Here is a 14062-nt window from a genome sequence, read left to right on the forward strand (position 1 = left end):
TCTTCCCGGACCGGGGCACGAACCCGTGTCCCCTGCATCGGCAGGCGGACTCTCAACCACTGCGCCACCAGGGAAGCCCTAGACCATTATTTTTAAAAAGACTTCTAGAATTTGAGTATTTTGAAAGCACAGAACCATTTTTAAAAGTCTCAGCTGCTTAATAACGGCAAGGACTATTTTCGTCCTCCCTTTTAAGTATTTTGGGTGGCTCTTATCAAGAATATCATTTCAGAGTTTGCAAAGTGCTTCAACATGGATTCACGTTTTCCTGAAAGAGGGGTGATCCTGTGACCTCGTGACATTTCAGAGGTCACATCTGATTTTTTATTTTTTGCCACCTGCACAAATATGAATTTGTCTTTCTGGAACAGTGTGAAGCTTGAAGCAAATGGAGAGGAAACATGATTCACAGTGAATTCACTGGTGGAGTCCAGTACGTCACGTGGCCTCCGTCTACTCTCTAGAACTTCTGGGCCTTCCTCCCAGCCAGTGCTGTTTGCCCTCCAATCATGCCTTGGGGATTAACATGAGAACATCAGGAAACAATGGATCACATCTTGTTGAACAGAGAGCAGAGTGGTTTCTTTCCCAAACCAGATTTCCGATTGTGAAACAAGATTTCCACAGCTCTGACGGGAGATCTTCCCAGATATGTCCTGGGTCACGTCTTATTTCACAGTAGGAATGCGAACAGCTTACATTTGCAAGTTTTTCTGTTTTCAGCGAATTCAGTTCTCTAGCTGGATTAAGATCTTTGGTTACATCCAATCTCCAACTGGCAGAGGACCAGACCTAATTTTTCAAAGAGAACATTGTCATGGAAAATGTTTTCAATAGTGGATATAGTTTTTCCCAAAGCTGCTCTTGGTAGGTAAGCAGTGGAGTGCCATGGGACAGAAGGACAAAGGATCTTTCTCCAATACACTTTTTATTCTCTGGGGAAGAGATAAAACATTCTTCAAACAGTTGTTTTGGACCGCAAGCCAAATAGTCTTGGAAACCTCAGAGGATTAAATACATCAACAAGAGGAAACACTGAAAATGGGAAGGTCTGTCAGACAGCAAAAGATACCGCACTAAGAGCAAGAGGTGAATTTCCAGTAGTGACAGGTCACTGTCAGCCCCGGACTCCTGGGGAGTGGCAGGTGGATGTACTAAACCAGTGGTCTGTGTTTCATGCAAAAGTTCAAGAATAGTTGACCATCGAGGCAAGTCAGAGACAGGAGTTAGGAATCTCCAGACAGAAGAGTGACAAGTATGAAAGTTCGCCCCCAGAACTCGGGGACAGCAGTGCCTGCAGTTGAATACCCCTCCACTTATTAGCTGCGTGATTTGGGGCAAGGTACCAAACATGGGGTTGTCGTGAGGATGAAATGAGATAAAATATGGGAGGATCTTAGAACAGTCACACGGCCCCTAAGGATCTCCTCTCTGAGCCCCTGTTTATGTTTGTCTGATCTGAAGGCTTTTACTCCGTGCTGTACTTATTAGACAGGACTCTCTTGTTTTCTAGAGACAGAAATTAACTTAAATTCACCTAAACAGAAAATAATTCATTGGTTCAAGGGCCCAAGAAAGAAGGTTAGGGCTGAGAAGGTCGGCTGTTGAAATGATGTGGTCATCTCTCTCTCTCTCTCTCAATCCCTCCCTCTCCCCTTCACCCCCTCTTCCTCTCTGCTGCTGTGCTATTTCCTTCTCTCCTTTGATAGACCTTCTTTCTCCACAAAATGGGGAGCCCAGACCCACATTCTTCCAGCAGTGCCCACATGCATGGAACAATCTTCCACACTCACCTTACAGAAAGTCCTGGAAAGAAATGTGATTGCTTTGGTTGGGTCATATGTCCTCACCTGTCCCAAACTCTCCTGTCCAAGGTGCAAGGCAGCATCTGTGAAGAAAAGAAGCAAGGAGGTTGGGCAGAGGAAACCATAGCTACTAAAATCCAGTCAATAAGGACTTCCCTGTAGGTCCAGTGGTTAAGACTCTGCACTTCCACTGCAGGGGGCCTGGGTTCGATCCCTGGTCGGGGAACTAAGATCGACCAAAAAAAAAAAAAAATCCAATCAACAAGATTTATCTGCGAGAATGGGGTGAGGGGACCCATCCCAGGTCAGTGCCCGGCTGTCAAGGGCGCTGACAACTGTCTTGTTCTCGGGTTTCTCACTGTTCTGTCCTGATCGGGGGCCCGGGTCTCAACAAGATGGAGATCGGCAGCCACAGGCACCTCCTCCATTGCCTCAAGCCCAGCCGGCCACTCTTCCCCGCACCTTGCTCTTCTGGGGGGTGTTGGGTCGGGAAGGGGCAGGTGGGCACCCTGTTTTGATGTTTAAAACTCATATCCCTACCTAGTTCCCTAATCCTTCTTCTTCTGTAGACTTCCAGGAGTCCAGGCTAAAGCCATCACTACTCTGGTAGTGTGAGGGGCAGATGGCCTGCTCCCTACTGGGAGTCCTTGGTATTTGAAAAGCTTCTGTGGACTTCCCTGGTGGCCTGGGAAGAGTCTGCCTGCCAATGCAGGGGACACGGATTCGAGCCCTGGTCCGGGAAGATCCCACATGCCGCAGAGCAACTAAGCCTGTGCGCCACAACTACTGAGCCTGTGCTCTAGAGCTCTCTAGCCACAACTACTGAGCCCACAAGCCACAACTACTGAGCCCGCGTGCCACAACTACTGAAGCCTGTGCTCCTAGAGCCCGTGCTGCACAACAAGAGAAGCCACTGCAATGAAAAGCCCGCACACTGCAACAAAGAGTAGCCCCTGCTCGCTGCAACTAGAGAAAGCCTGCACACAGCAACAAAGACCCAAAAACAGCCAAAAATAAAAATAAATACATTTTAAAAATAAAAAGCTTCTTTGCTTTCAGAGTACTAACATTTAGAAATGATTTTTTAAAAAAATGGTCTAATCCTAAGAATTCTCTACTATAATGAGCAAGTAAGAAACCATTTTTAAAAACCTGGTGACAAATTTGTTTATTTAACATCCTTGACTTCTGCATCAGCTATTTTTAGGATTATAAAATTGTTTCACATCTAGGACCAAAAATTCCAGGGAGGTTCCCCTTATCCTCTGTTGCTTGGAAATGAGTATCTTGTTCAGTTTCTTGGCCGCAGTCATCATAGGCCAACCTGAACCCGCAGCCCTGGCTGGTCTGAGTCTTTGCCCTGTCTTCTCTGGGTAAAGTGAGTAAAATTACACCTACATTAGCTGGCTTTGGCTGCTGTAACAAAGTGCCACAGACTGGGTGTCTTCATAACAGAAATGTACTGTCTCCCAGTTCTGGAGCAGAGTTCCAAAACCCGATGTCCCAGTTCTGGAGCAGAGTTCCAAAACCCATGTGTCATCGGGGTTGCTTTCTCCCGACGGCTGTGAAAAGGACTCTATTCTATGGTTCTCCCTAGTTTCGGGTGTTTTCTGGCAAACTTGGGCTTTCCTTGGCTTGTAGTACATCACTGATCTCTGCCTTTATCTCCAAATGGTGTTCTCTGTGTGTGTGTCCAGATTTCCCCCTTTATAAGGACATCAGTCAGATTGGATTAGGGGTCCACCCTTCACCACTCTGACCTCATCATAGCTAATTACACCTACAAAGACCTTATTTCCAAACAAGGTCACATTATGGGAGACTGCGGGTTAGGACATAGAAATTTGGGGGAAAGACAACGTGTTGAACTCAATAATACACCTAGGAAGAGATAGAATAAAGAGATGAAATGGAATAGAGATGAAAGAAGTACTTTTAAATCCATGATAGTAGCATTTTCAGTGCAACTAAAGCATTTTTTAAACTTTTGTAATACTTAATGAGTGTTTTGTTTGCTTTTTAAGGAATTACAATTATTTAAGAGCGTCTGACGCGTTTGACTTTTGAAAAGGCTATGTTTTCAATTAGTGTTTAAATGCTCTGAGATGGCCTATTTATTAAATGAATGGACTTTGCTGTATTTTTTGTGGGTAAGTCATACTAGCATATTTAGATGAATATCAATTAATTTAAAATGAGAGATTGAATATTAGAAAAATAGTAGTGAGTGTTCCTCCTTACGAAAGCCCGATGTGAATGCATCTGTGGCCAGGAAGCCACAGCAAACACTCAGGTCTGCAGGGTCCTTCAACTCTCAAATGTTCCTGCCTCTTCCTCCAACTTGTTAGGAAAGACAAGCGCTGCCCCGTGGAATTCCGTGTCCTGGGCTGAGCCCGGCAGGAGCTGAGTCTGTTTTCAACATCTTTGAACTGCGGGACCTTTTGTGCAAATAGTATCTTACCATGTAAACTCAATCTATAAAACAGATTAAAGCCAACATCCTTCCCTGTCATGGGGAAGTTTTCCTGTGAATGTTATCCTTGGACCCCTTGCCTCAGAACCACCCAGAAATCACAGTTTAAGAGGTAGATTCGGGGACCTACAGTAGACTCCCCGATTCAGAAGTTTAGCCTCGGGGCCCATCAATCCACGTTCGCACACTCCTAAGGATATTTCGCAAACACACTGAAGTTTAACCGTTGCTTCGTCAGCTTAACCTATGTCCTGGCACACATTTCCCTGTCTCTACCGTTGTCGAGTATCCCGCTTATCAATGCACGAAGGCCTCAGCACAGGGCCTGGCGACTCAAAGTGTCACTGGGTTTGTCACCGTCAGAATTTCCATTGTTGTTGTTACCACGGTGGCTGTTCTTAATGGTGATGCCTCCAGGTTGCCCTGCGGGGTGCACCTCAGTGACCACCACTAAGTGACAAAGCCCTGCTTCTATTCCTCGGGAAGTCACCACATTTTCCCTCGGAAACCGATGCAAGCCGTCACCTGCCGTTGGGGTCCCTGACTCCGGCGCTTCTAGTCTGGGGCTCACGTCGTCCCCAGGGTTGCCCCCTCTGACCACCACACCTCCCTCCCAGTTGGCGGGTCTTGGTCATTTCAGTTGTTCTGGCCCCGTGGGTCTCAAACATTAACGTGCATGAAATCCCCCGGGATGCTGTTAAAATGCAACCCCTGGCGCCGTAGAGTCCGGGGTGCGACTGAGACACAGCGCTTCCCAGAAGCTCCCAGGGGACTCCTGGTGCAGGAAACACGCTCAGAGGAGCGAGGTTCCAGAAGAGGGTGTATCTCTGTGTGGTTCTCCCGGGGTCCCCGCCATAAGTGCTGTTTCAGCCACAGCGCTTGTACCTCAGGTTAGAGCATCCACGAGACCCTGTCACCCATCCTCGGCCTCGGGGGCTCCAGACAAAGACTTCCCAGGGAGGTGACACTGTCCCTACACCCAGGATCTTATCTAAACTTCAATTTTCTGCAGGCTGCGTACATCATTTTCTGATGAATAGGAACTTCACTTTATTCACATAGATATTATTATCGTAATTATATCTCTTGTTGCTTCCCTCGTCACTGTTGCATGAACTAAAAAGCAACCTTAAATAATATTCTCTATTTCTACAGTTGTAGAAGTCTTTTGAAATTTAGAAGAAGGCTTTTGAAAATGTAGAACTAAAAAAAAAATTCTATAAGCATATTATAAAATAGCTGTTGGCTTTTTGACTCTAGCCTTTTGTTCGTAAAAGAAAATCAAGATATGGGTAATTTAAAAAAAAAAAGCCTCTTCGCAGTGCTTGCCTTTTCCTCCTTTTGTTTTGGCTATAAATCTGGTTTCTTTGGGGTGAAATACCGAACTGCGCCACACGGGGGCAGCAGAGCACCGCTGTCTGTGCTCAACTAGAAAAGCGCTGCTTTCAGTTTAGGGGTGAATTTCAAAACCTTGAAGTTAGAATTGAAAATAACAGAACGTAATAAACCTCCGCTGCTGGTTGAAATTCCGCGGGTATAACCTTCTAACTTAAAAGTTCATTTGAAGAATCCTGTTTTGAGTAAGCTCTATTGTTAAAGGAAACTGCTCATCTCTTTTCCTCTGGTCCTACAAGCCTTGCAGGAGTGGGTAGTTAAGAGGGTGGAGATGATACAGCACCAGCGGGGCGCTGATTAACTGAACTCCAGTCCAGGACAGCACGATGACCACGGCTTCTAGCAGAATATAGAGTAGGCAGGGGAAGAAAAAAGACAAGAAGCCTTTGAGGGAAGAATGCTGTATCCAAAGAGCTAAAGAAGAAGACTGTCTTATAGAATCACTCTACAAAGAAAAACGTTATCCTGAAGAATCATTTTGGAGACCATTCAGGTCATTTGAGCCTGTACCTGGAACACCAGCTGTGCCAGAAGGTGACAGGATTTATTTTTGTTTTTTACTTGGTGTTTGAGCCTGTACCTGGAACACCAGCTGTGCCAGAAAGTGACAGGATTTATTTTTGTTTTTTACTTGGTGTTTGAGCCTGTACCTGGAACACCAGCTGTGCCAGAAGGTGACAGGTTTTATTTTTGTTTTTTACTTGGTGTTGTGAGGTTAGCCTTGAAGGCAGGTTGCTCAGGACATGCTTCTATTTTGTCTCCGGGCAAACTGACAAAATCTTATTCATCTGTGTTCTCCTGTGGAAAATGAGGCAAAAGTGTGATGATCTGAAATTCTGTAAGACACACACACAGGCAGGGTCCGTATTCTGTCCTTCAGCTGTGTGGCCTCGCCTCACACGGAAATGGCTAAATGCTAAAGGACGACATGAGTTCTTCCTGCATCTCATTCCTCTCCTTCTTTAGGCTGGAAGGTTGGACAGGAGGAGGATTTTTCCAGCAGATGCTATAGTCCCTGAGTTGCTGTGATGATGCCCTGTGGGCTGAGGGGTATATCAACTCAGGTGGGACTCACCGCACTGCCTGACATGGCCTCAGGATATGGGGCTGGGCAAGGCACCCTCAGCCCTACAACAAGGGTGAAAGCACAGACCCAGCCCACAAGAGCAATCGCAGAGACAGAGTCAGGAGGTGCTATGCCGCCCGAGGGCCCTGCGTTGTCAGCAGGTGAATCCGTGAATGCCTCATTTCCTTCCCGGGGTCGTTAGTCCAGCCCTGACTCAGCTTCTGAGCTCCGGACCCATAAATGCCGCTGCCGACCTGGGACGCCGCGAAGGCGCTGCTTCCAGGTTCATGCTGTGGCCTTGAGCGCAAGGCCGTGCACCCGACGCACCGTGAGGCCGAACAAAATGAAACCTCAGAGTTTGGAGCAGGGGAATGCTTATTGCAGGGCCACGCAAGGGTAGCTCATGCCCAGAAGACCCCGAGCTCCCTGCAGGGTTTCCTTAAAGCGCTTTCAAACGCCGGGTGAGGGAGGAGGGGTCACAGGGTATGTGATCGGTCCGCGCACAGTCCTCTGATTGGCTGATGGTGAGGTCACAGGGGTCCACATTATCAGTCCTTAGGCTCCTGGAGGCCTGGGGGCTGTGTGCTCGGTCCTCAAGAGTTAACCTCTTCCGTTTGCTGGGGGGTTCACATCTGAACCCTGAAGTCAAGGCTGTGACAGCACAACTAAGAGTTACAGGAGGTCCTCGCAACTGTGGGACCGGGAGGGGTCCCCAGGGAAGCGCTCAGGGTGGGGGTAGGAGGCTGAGAGCCCAACCTTTGGGGTGAACCGTGTAAGGTGGACCGGGAAACAAAACAGGCAAAAGCAAAACGATAACAACAGAGACGAAACGAGGTCAGAGGAAGGAGAGAAATCGGAGGTATTGGTGCCGTGAGATCCAAGAATGGAGGGGGAAAGACCAATGGTGTCCAACGCGGTAGAAAGATCAGGTAGGATAGCGGCCAAGAGGGAACCGGGGTGGCGTCCGTGCCCACCTGGAGCTCCAGGTGAGGAGGGAGCCTGCTTTCAGCTCTGCCTCTGTCTCTGGTGTTTGTTGGCTCGAGGCAGCCATCCTCCCCGGGTCTTACTTTTCTCCCCCGTGAGGGGAGACATCGTGTTAGTTTCCCAGGGCTGCTGAAACAAAGGACCACGAGCTGTGTGACTTAAAGCAGCACACGTATTCTCCCATGGCTCTGGAAGCCGGAAGTCCGAAATGAAGGTGTCGTCAGGGCCACGGTCCCTCGGACGCTCCAGAGGAGACGCTGTTCTTTGCCTCTTCCACCTTCTGGCGGCGGCTGGCTTTCCTTGGCTTGTGTCTCAACCACTGCGGTCTCTGCTTTGTGGTCCCATCACTGCCTCCTCCTGTGTCCGTGAAAACTTCCTCTGCCTCCCTCTTTAAGGACCTTGTCACTAAATTTGGGGACCACTCTGATGATCCAGGATAGACCCTCTCAAAATCCTTAATCACATATTTGGGACCCCAGAGGGTCATAGTCACTCTTTTACCATATCCAGGGGATATTCACAGTTTCTGGGGACTAGGGCATGGAGGGTGCTTTTGAGGTGCAACCTTCTACCCACTACCAATGGACTGATGGACACTCAGACCACATAATCCCCTCAGTCCCTTCCGGTGGTGACATTTAATGAATCGCCAAAAGACTGACAACATGGGAAACTCTACTATTATTTAACACAAGTTCAAAATAGTTGACAGAATAAACAAGTATTATTTTCAACAACTAGAATAGCTTACCTCTGGGTTGCATTCATTTTTTTAAAAACCTCTCACAGGCCGTCCTGTGGTTGGCGTGTCTCTGACCCCCACACACAAGGGGAGTCCTTTGGTGAGCTGTGTACTTTTTCACCTACTCACCTGATACCCATTTTCTCTCCATGACCTCAACTGCAAATTCTTTGCAGAGTGAAGTTTGGCCACCATCAGTGTGATAAGGGGAAAAAATTGATTTTGGGCACTTAAGAATTTTCAATTTCAATTCAAAATATTCAATTCCTTTGAAATCCACGACGTGCACCCTGTGAAGATGCTGGCGTGTGGGTGGATAGGGAGAACTCTGTGTAAGTGAATGCGTTAATAAGTGGGTCATTTATGGGGATATTTAGTGTTCAGGAGCGAACTTTGCATATAAAGTGGTTTTCTAAATTCCCTAAAATAGTTTCAAGCTTTAAGCATTACCCTTGCTTACATTTTTAGATGGCTTTGTAAGTTCTTATTTCACAGAAAGTACAAAGGTACAGCCCTGTGAGCTAGAGTTATTTCAAATTCTGATTTAGAGGATTCTCAGAAATAAACGGGGCTTCTCCCATACTTAAGAGAAACTAGGTTGCATTTTTATTTGGATTTTGGGCCAAACCAGGCGGGATACTTTCTGTCTCTCCGTCAACTACCTCTTCCCTACTTTGAGTGCATTGAGAACGTTTGCTCTTCTCTTTAACCCTCATCTGGTCTAGTCTGCTTTCCCTTTGGCTAATATTGTGTATTTCTCAAGGGAAAGAGATGAGAAGGGAAAACTCCAAACATGCTAAGAGTTTCCAAGCACCTTGAAGCACACACACCACAGTTCCTAAGTGTTTGTTTACGAGATGCGAGAACAGGACAAACTTTCCACCAGCACTTTTGACAATTTTCCAACTCATCTCTATTTTAGAAACTAGACATTTCTATCCACTGTGTTCCCAATATGTGGGATCTTTTCCCTACTCTTTAAAGAATGAACAAGGCAAAACTTTAGAGTCTCAAAGCCCCTCCAAGGCTAAGAAGTAGGTTGACATCTTTTAACGCTGAACACTAGCTAAAACAAAAAAACAGAAAACAAAAATACCACCAAATAAAACACACACACAAACCTGCATCACTTTTTCAATATAAATTGTAATCAACTAAATGTTCCTTAAAAAGGCCATTTCCGGGGGTTGCCGGGGAGATAACAGGAGAGCCAGAGCTCTCTGCAAAGAACTTGGGCCCAGAGATGTGAAGGGCAGGGTGGTGAGCGCACACTGGAGGTGGCCACTGCTTGCTGCAGAGGGGATGCTTCCTGCCCAGCCGCAGGGACCCAACGTGGAGCGGAGTGTAAGGGTACCACTCACTTCCTTCTCTGCACCGCGCAGTGTTCGGTTTTCTCATCCACCTATTTCAAGTCTGCATCTCCTAAGACTGCACACTCCATCTTAGCTTCCTGGACCCTGACCCGCCTCTGTCAACCGCCTCCCCACTCTCCACGCCAGCCTCTGCTGCTCCTTTGCTGCCTCTCAGTACTGTGAACGCTAGCTCTTCCTTTGGAAATGGGACCCCACTGCTCTTGCATTGGCTGGGTAACTGCTAGCTGACTTCTTTCTCTCCCCCTTCCTCCCGTTTTCTCTATAAGAATTTTTGTTTAAGGAATGGGTTCTCTGTTCTGCGAAGGTTTGACAAAAGTGGACCTATAACATTGTTTTACCTAGAGCTATATCTGTCCATCACTTGAAATAGTATTTATCGTTTTTCTCTCTTTTCCTTGGTAACAGAAGTCCTTCCAGTTTATTGGGATATTATCTTTTTGTCTGTCCTGTAGGTTACAAAGATTTTTTTCAAATTTGTCACTCAAGCATCAATTTTGTTCATGCTACTCTTTCATATAGAAGAAGAATTTTAAAATTTATGTCTTTGTTTATATTTGTTCATTTTTAAGTGTTCGTATATTCTCTAGTACTATTTGTTTATATATTTTCTTTTACTTATTTTGATAATACAAATGTATTTTTTTCTTTTTAATTGTTTTAATTTTTTATTTTTCATACAATTTTTGAAGGTTACACTCCATTTACAGTTATTACAAAATATTGGCTATATTCCCCATACTGTACAATACATCCTTGTATGTTTAAATATTTAATATACGCAAAGATTTAAAAATTTCTAGTTTATACTGGAAACTAGACGTCTCCAATAACTTTTCCCAAATGTGTTGCCAGTGTTCCAACATTAATTATTGAATTTTTACTCCACTAATTTGAAAAGCTGGTTTATTAATCCCTAAATTCTATTTATGCTTGACTCTATCGATCTGAACTCATAGATCTGTCCTACTGCTTTATTCTTTTAGCTAATAAGGGTTTAACGACACTTTCCTTTGTGCTGAAATCGTACCCTCTTCTGTGGGAACTATCACAGTCCTCTATTTAATCTTCTGCTAATCTCATTTCACTGATCTTCTTGAGGACACCAACTATGACACTTATTAGCTGCTCAAGACATTTTCTTCTTTTAGTATTTATTTATTTATTTATTTTGGCTGCACTAGGTCTTAGTTGCAGCACTCGGGCTTCTTAGTTGTGGCATGTGAACTCTCAGTTGCAGCGCGTGGGATCTATTTTCCCCAGCCAGGGATTGAACCCAGGCCCCCTGCACTGGGAGCTCGGATTCTTACCCACTGGACCACCAGGGAAGTCCCTGCTCAAGAAATATCTTGAATGAGGAAATACAGGAAATAGTTGAGGCTTGCTGTGTGGTTTTGATGAGATAGAAAGGCCACCAAAACCTGCCTTCCTAAGGAAAGAGCTTTCTTATCTGACACAGTCAGGTATGATTTCATGGGCTGAAAACCTATCAGGGCAAACATAAAACTTGTGTTGCTCTTTTGTGTCTGAACTTAATCTAACCCAGAAGCTTCCATTTCTTGGACGGCAAATACTTGCCACTTCGACATAACTCAGTCACTTCTGGTTTAAACTGGGCGTCTCCTGGATAAATACCCAGTAAGTCCAAAGTCTCCCTCGCCACTTCCCCACCCTTTCGTGGGGGACCCAGGGTTAAGGGAGGACCCCTGGCCTCTGGCCTGTCCAGCCCCCTCGGGGAAGGTCGCTGGTCTCTGTCTGGGCTCTGCCGCATGCCTGGTTCACACTGTGTGCCAACTTTCCCTGGCTCTGCCATGCCCCGTGCCTGGACCCTGCCTGGGACTCCCAGATCTGTGGCTTCTGCTTCAGGGACTTGGCTTGTATACAAATATCTCTTGGATGAGTTTCTAACTGTCAGCTTCCAGCCACCTTCCCCACTGCCTCAGGCTGGTGGGAAGCATTTAGAACAGCCCCTCACGCCTCATCCTTCATCCCTGGGAGCCCAGGGAAACCCGGGAAGTGTGGGCAGCTCTCTGGGGCTCTACCTCCCCTCCCAAACCTCTCCCCTCTCCATGGCTCCCTCCTAAAGGACGCCTTCAGAGTGGTTACCGGCTGTGGAAGGTGAGCATGGGAAGGACGACTGTGCGTGGCCCAGACCTTGGCAGTCTCTGGTCTTGGGTGAGCTTATGAGTCCCCACAGCTTTGGGCTTTCCGTGGGGTGGTCCTCAGGCTCCCGATGTGAGCTCAGCCTGCCCCTGGCTTCAATTCAGGGTTCACCTCTCAGGGCTTGGCTTCTCTCTGTCGTGTCCAGTATAGCTGTGTTTGAACAAAGACCCTATACGGTTCTATACGGTCTGAAAAGGGGCCATGAATGCTAGACACAGAGTAGAGATTATCTATAAACACTGCCCCATCCTCTATTTTAGACTGATTGGTTGTCAGGACCATAAAGGTATCCCATTTCCCTCTTCTCCCCCACCAAGAGCAGGGTATGTGGGTCTCAGATCCTAAAGACCTAGTGAGGAAGGATGTGTTGAAAGGCTCTGGTACACAGAGGTGCTCAGTGATGTTAATTTCCTTCTTCATAGTGACAGAAATGGCGGGTATTAACAGCTGAGTAGACAAAACTTTCTTTTTCAAATAGAGTCACAGATGTAGAGAACAAACTTACGGTTACCAAGGGGGAAAGGGGGGTGGGATGAATTGTGAGATTGGGATTGACGTATATACACTGCTATGTATAAAACAGATAACTAAGGAGAACCTACTGTAGAGCACAGGGAAATCTACTTAATGCTCTGTGGTGACCTAAATGAGAAGGAAATCTGAAAAAGAGGGGATGTATGTATACGTATAAGTGATCCACTTTGCTGCACAGCAGAAACTAACACCACATTGTAAAGCAACTATACTCCAACAAAAATTAATAATAAAAAAAGAACCTGACAAGGAAAAAACAATAAAACTTTCTTTTTCAAAGCTTGAGAGCTGCCTCCACCCTCAACCCCCCAAAAATAAATTATGTAGGCTGACCGTATTCTTCCATGTGCTCCAGTTTTTTTTAATGTTTCAAAATTTCATTAATAATATTTTTAGATATGGAATTGATAAAAAAATTAAATAACCCTCCCTAACTCAATTTCTTCCATGTTCATGGATTTGTCATTTTAGCTTTCCTCTCTGTAAAAGAATGATCAGTTCTTCAAGCCCTTAGAAGTCAGGCTCTAACGATTCTCATTAAAATATGATACACGTGACGCAGTGTTCTTAAAAATACAGATTCAAATCACATTGATTCTCATTAAAATGTGATACATACAAAACAGTGTTCTTAAGAAAATAGACTCAAACCCCATTCACCCAGCAATTAGAGTTGGAGAAAAAAGAGAAGACACAAGTATAATTTGCCATGTATGAATATAAGACTAGTTCTCATTGAAGACAAACGGACTTTAATGCTTCTTTATTCAAGAAGCCAGTAGTATAATTGGGATCAGAAAGCCAGTTGTTCAGAAATGACTAAAAGACCTCTTCTTAATGGGCTGGAGCTACATTTTTTAAATTTTTAATTGATGTTCAGTGGCAATATTTGTGCTGCATATTTTCTGAGCACACACTCTAACTTTAAATTCTCTAAATTTAATTCTCTAAATTCACTGACTTTAAATTCCCAAGTTTCTCATGGTAGTAAATCTGCTGCATTAAGCTAGGCTTAACCCCCTGTAAGAACTAAGATACCCTTTATGGTTTCTGTTGGTTCTTTAAAGCAATGGATGGAGTTGCCAAATTATTTCATGTGACAAGAAGATCGGTCTGACACGCTTGCCCTTCCTGAACCAGAGATTGCTCTCCTAAGAGTGATAAAAATGTTTCCAGCCTCTCAGGACTATTGTTAGGATACGATGACTGCGGACATGGAACCATTAGGCATAGTACTGGGCACACAGCAGACCTGAATACGAAGCTAGATTTGAACCGAGTGGCTGAAAAAGGATGGGACATCCCTCCAGCCAAGAGACAAGCTCACCAGGCACCCCAAGACCCACTCAGTAAGGTCACAAAACCACCTGAAAATGAAAAATTGCCATGGCTGGATTTTGGCGATGTGAGATAAAAGATCAATTTCAAGTAATTTAATCAGGTGAGAATATATGTCAATAATTACTTGCAATTTGTTTAAAATTTTCCTTAAAGAAAACAAAGAGCATGTATGAAAATGAGTGAAAACAA

Source organism: Pseudorca crassidens, chromosome 17 (genome assembly GCF_039906515.1).
Source record: "Pseudorca crassidens isolate mPseCra1 chromosome 17, mPseCra1.hap1, whole genome shotgun sequence".
Lineage (NCBI taxonomy): Eukaryota > Metazoa > Chordata > Mammalia > Artiodactyla > Delphinidae > Pseudorca > Pseudorca crassidens.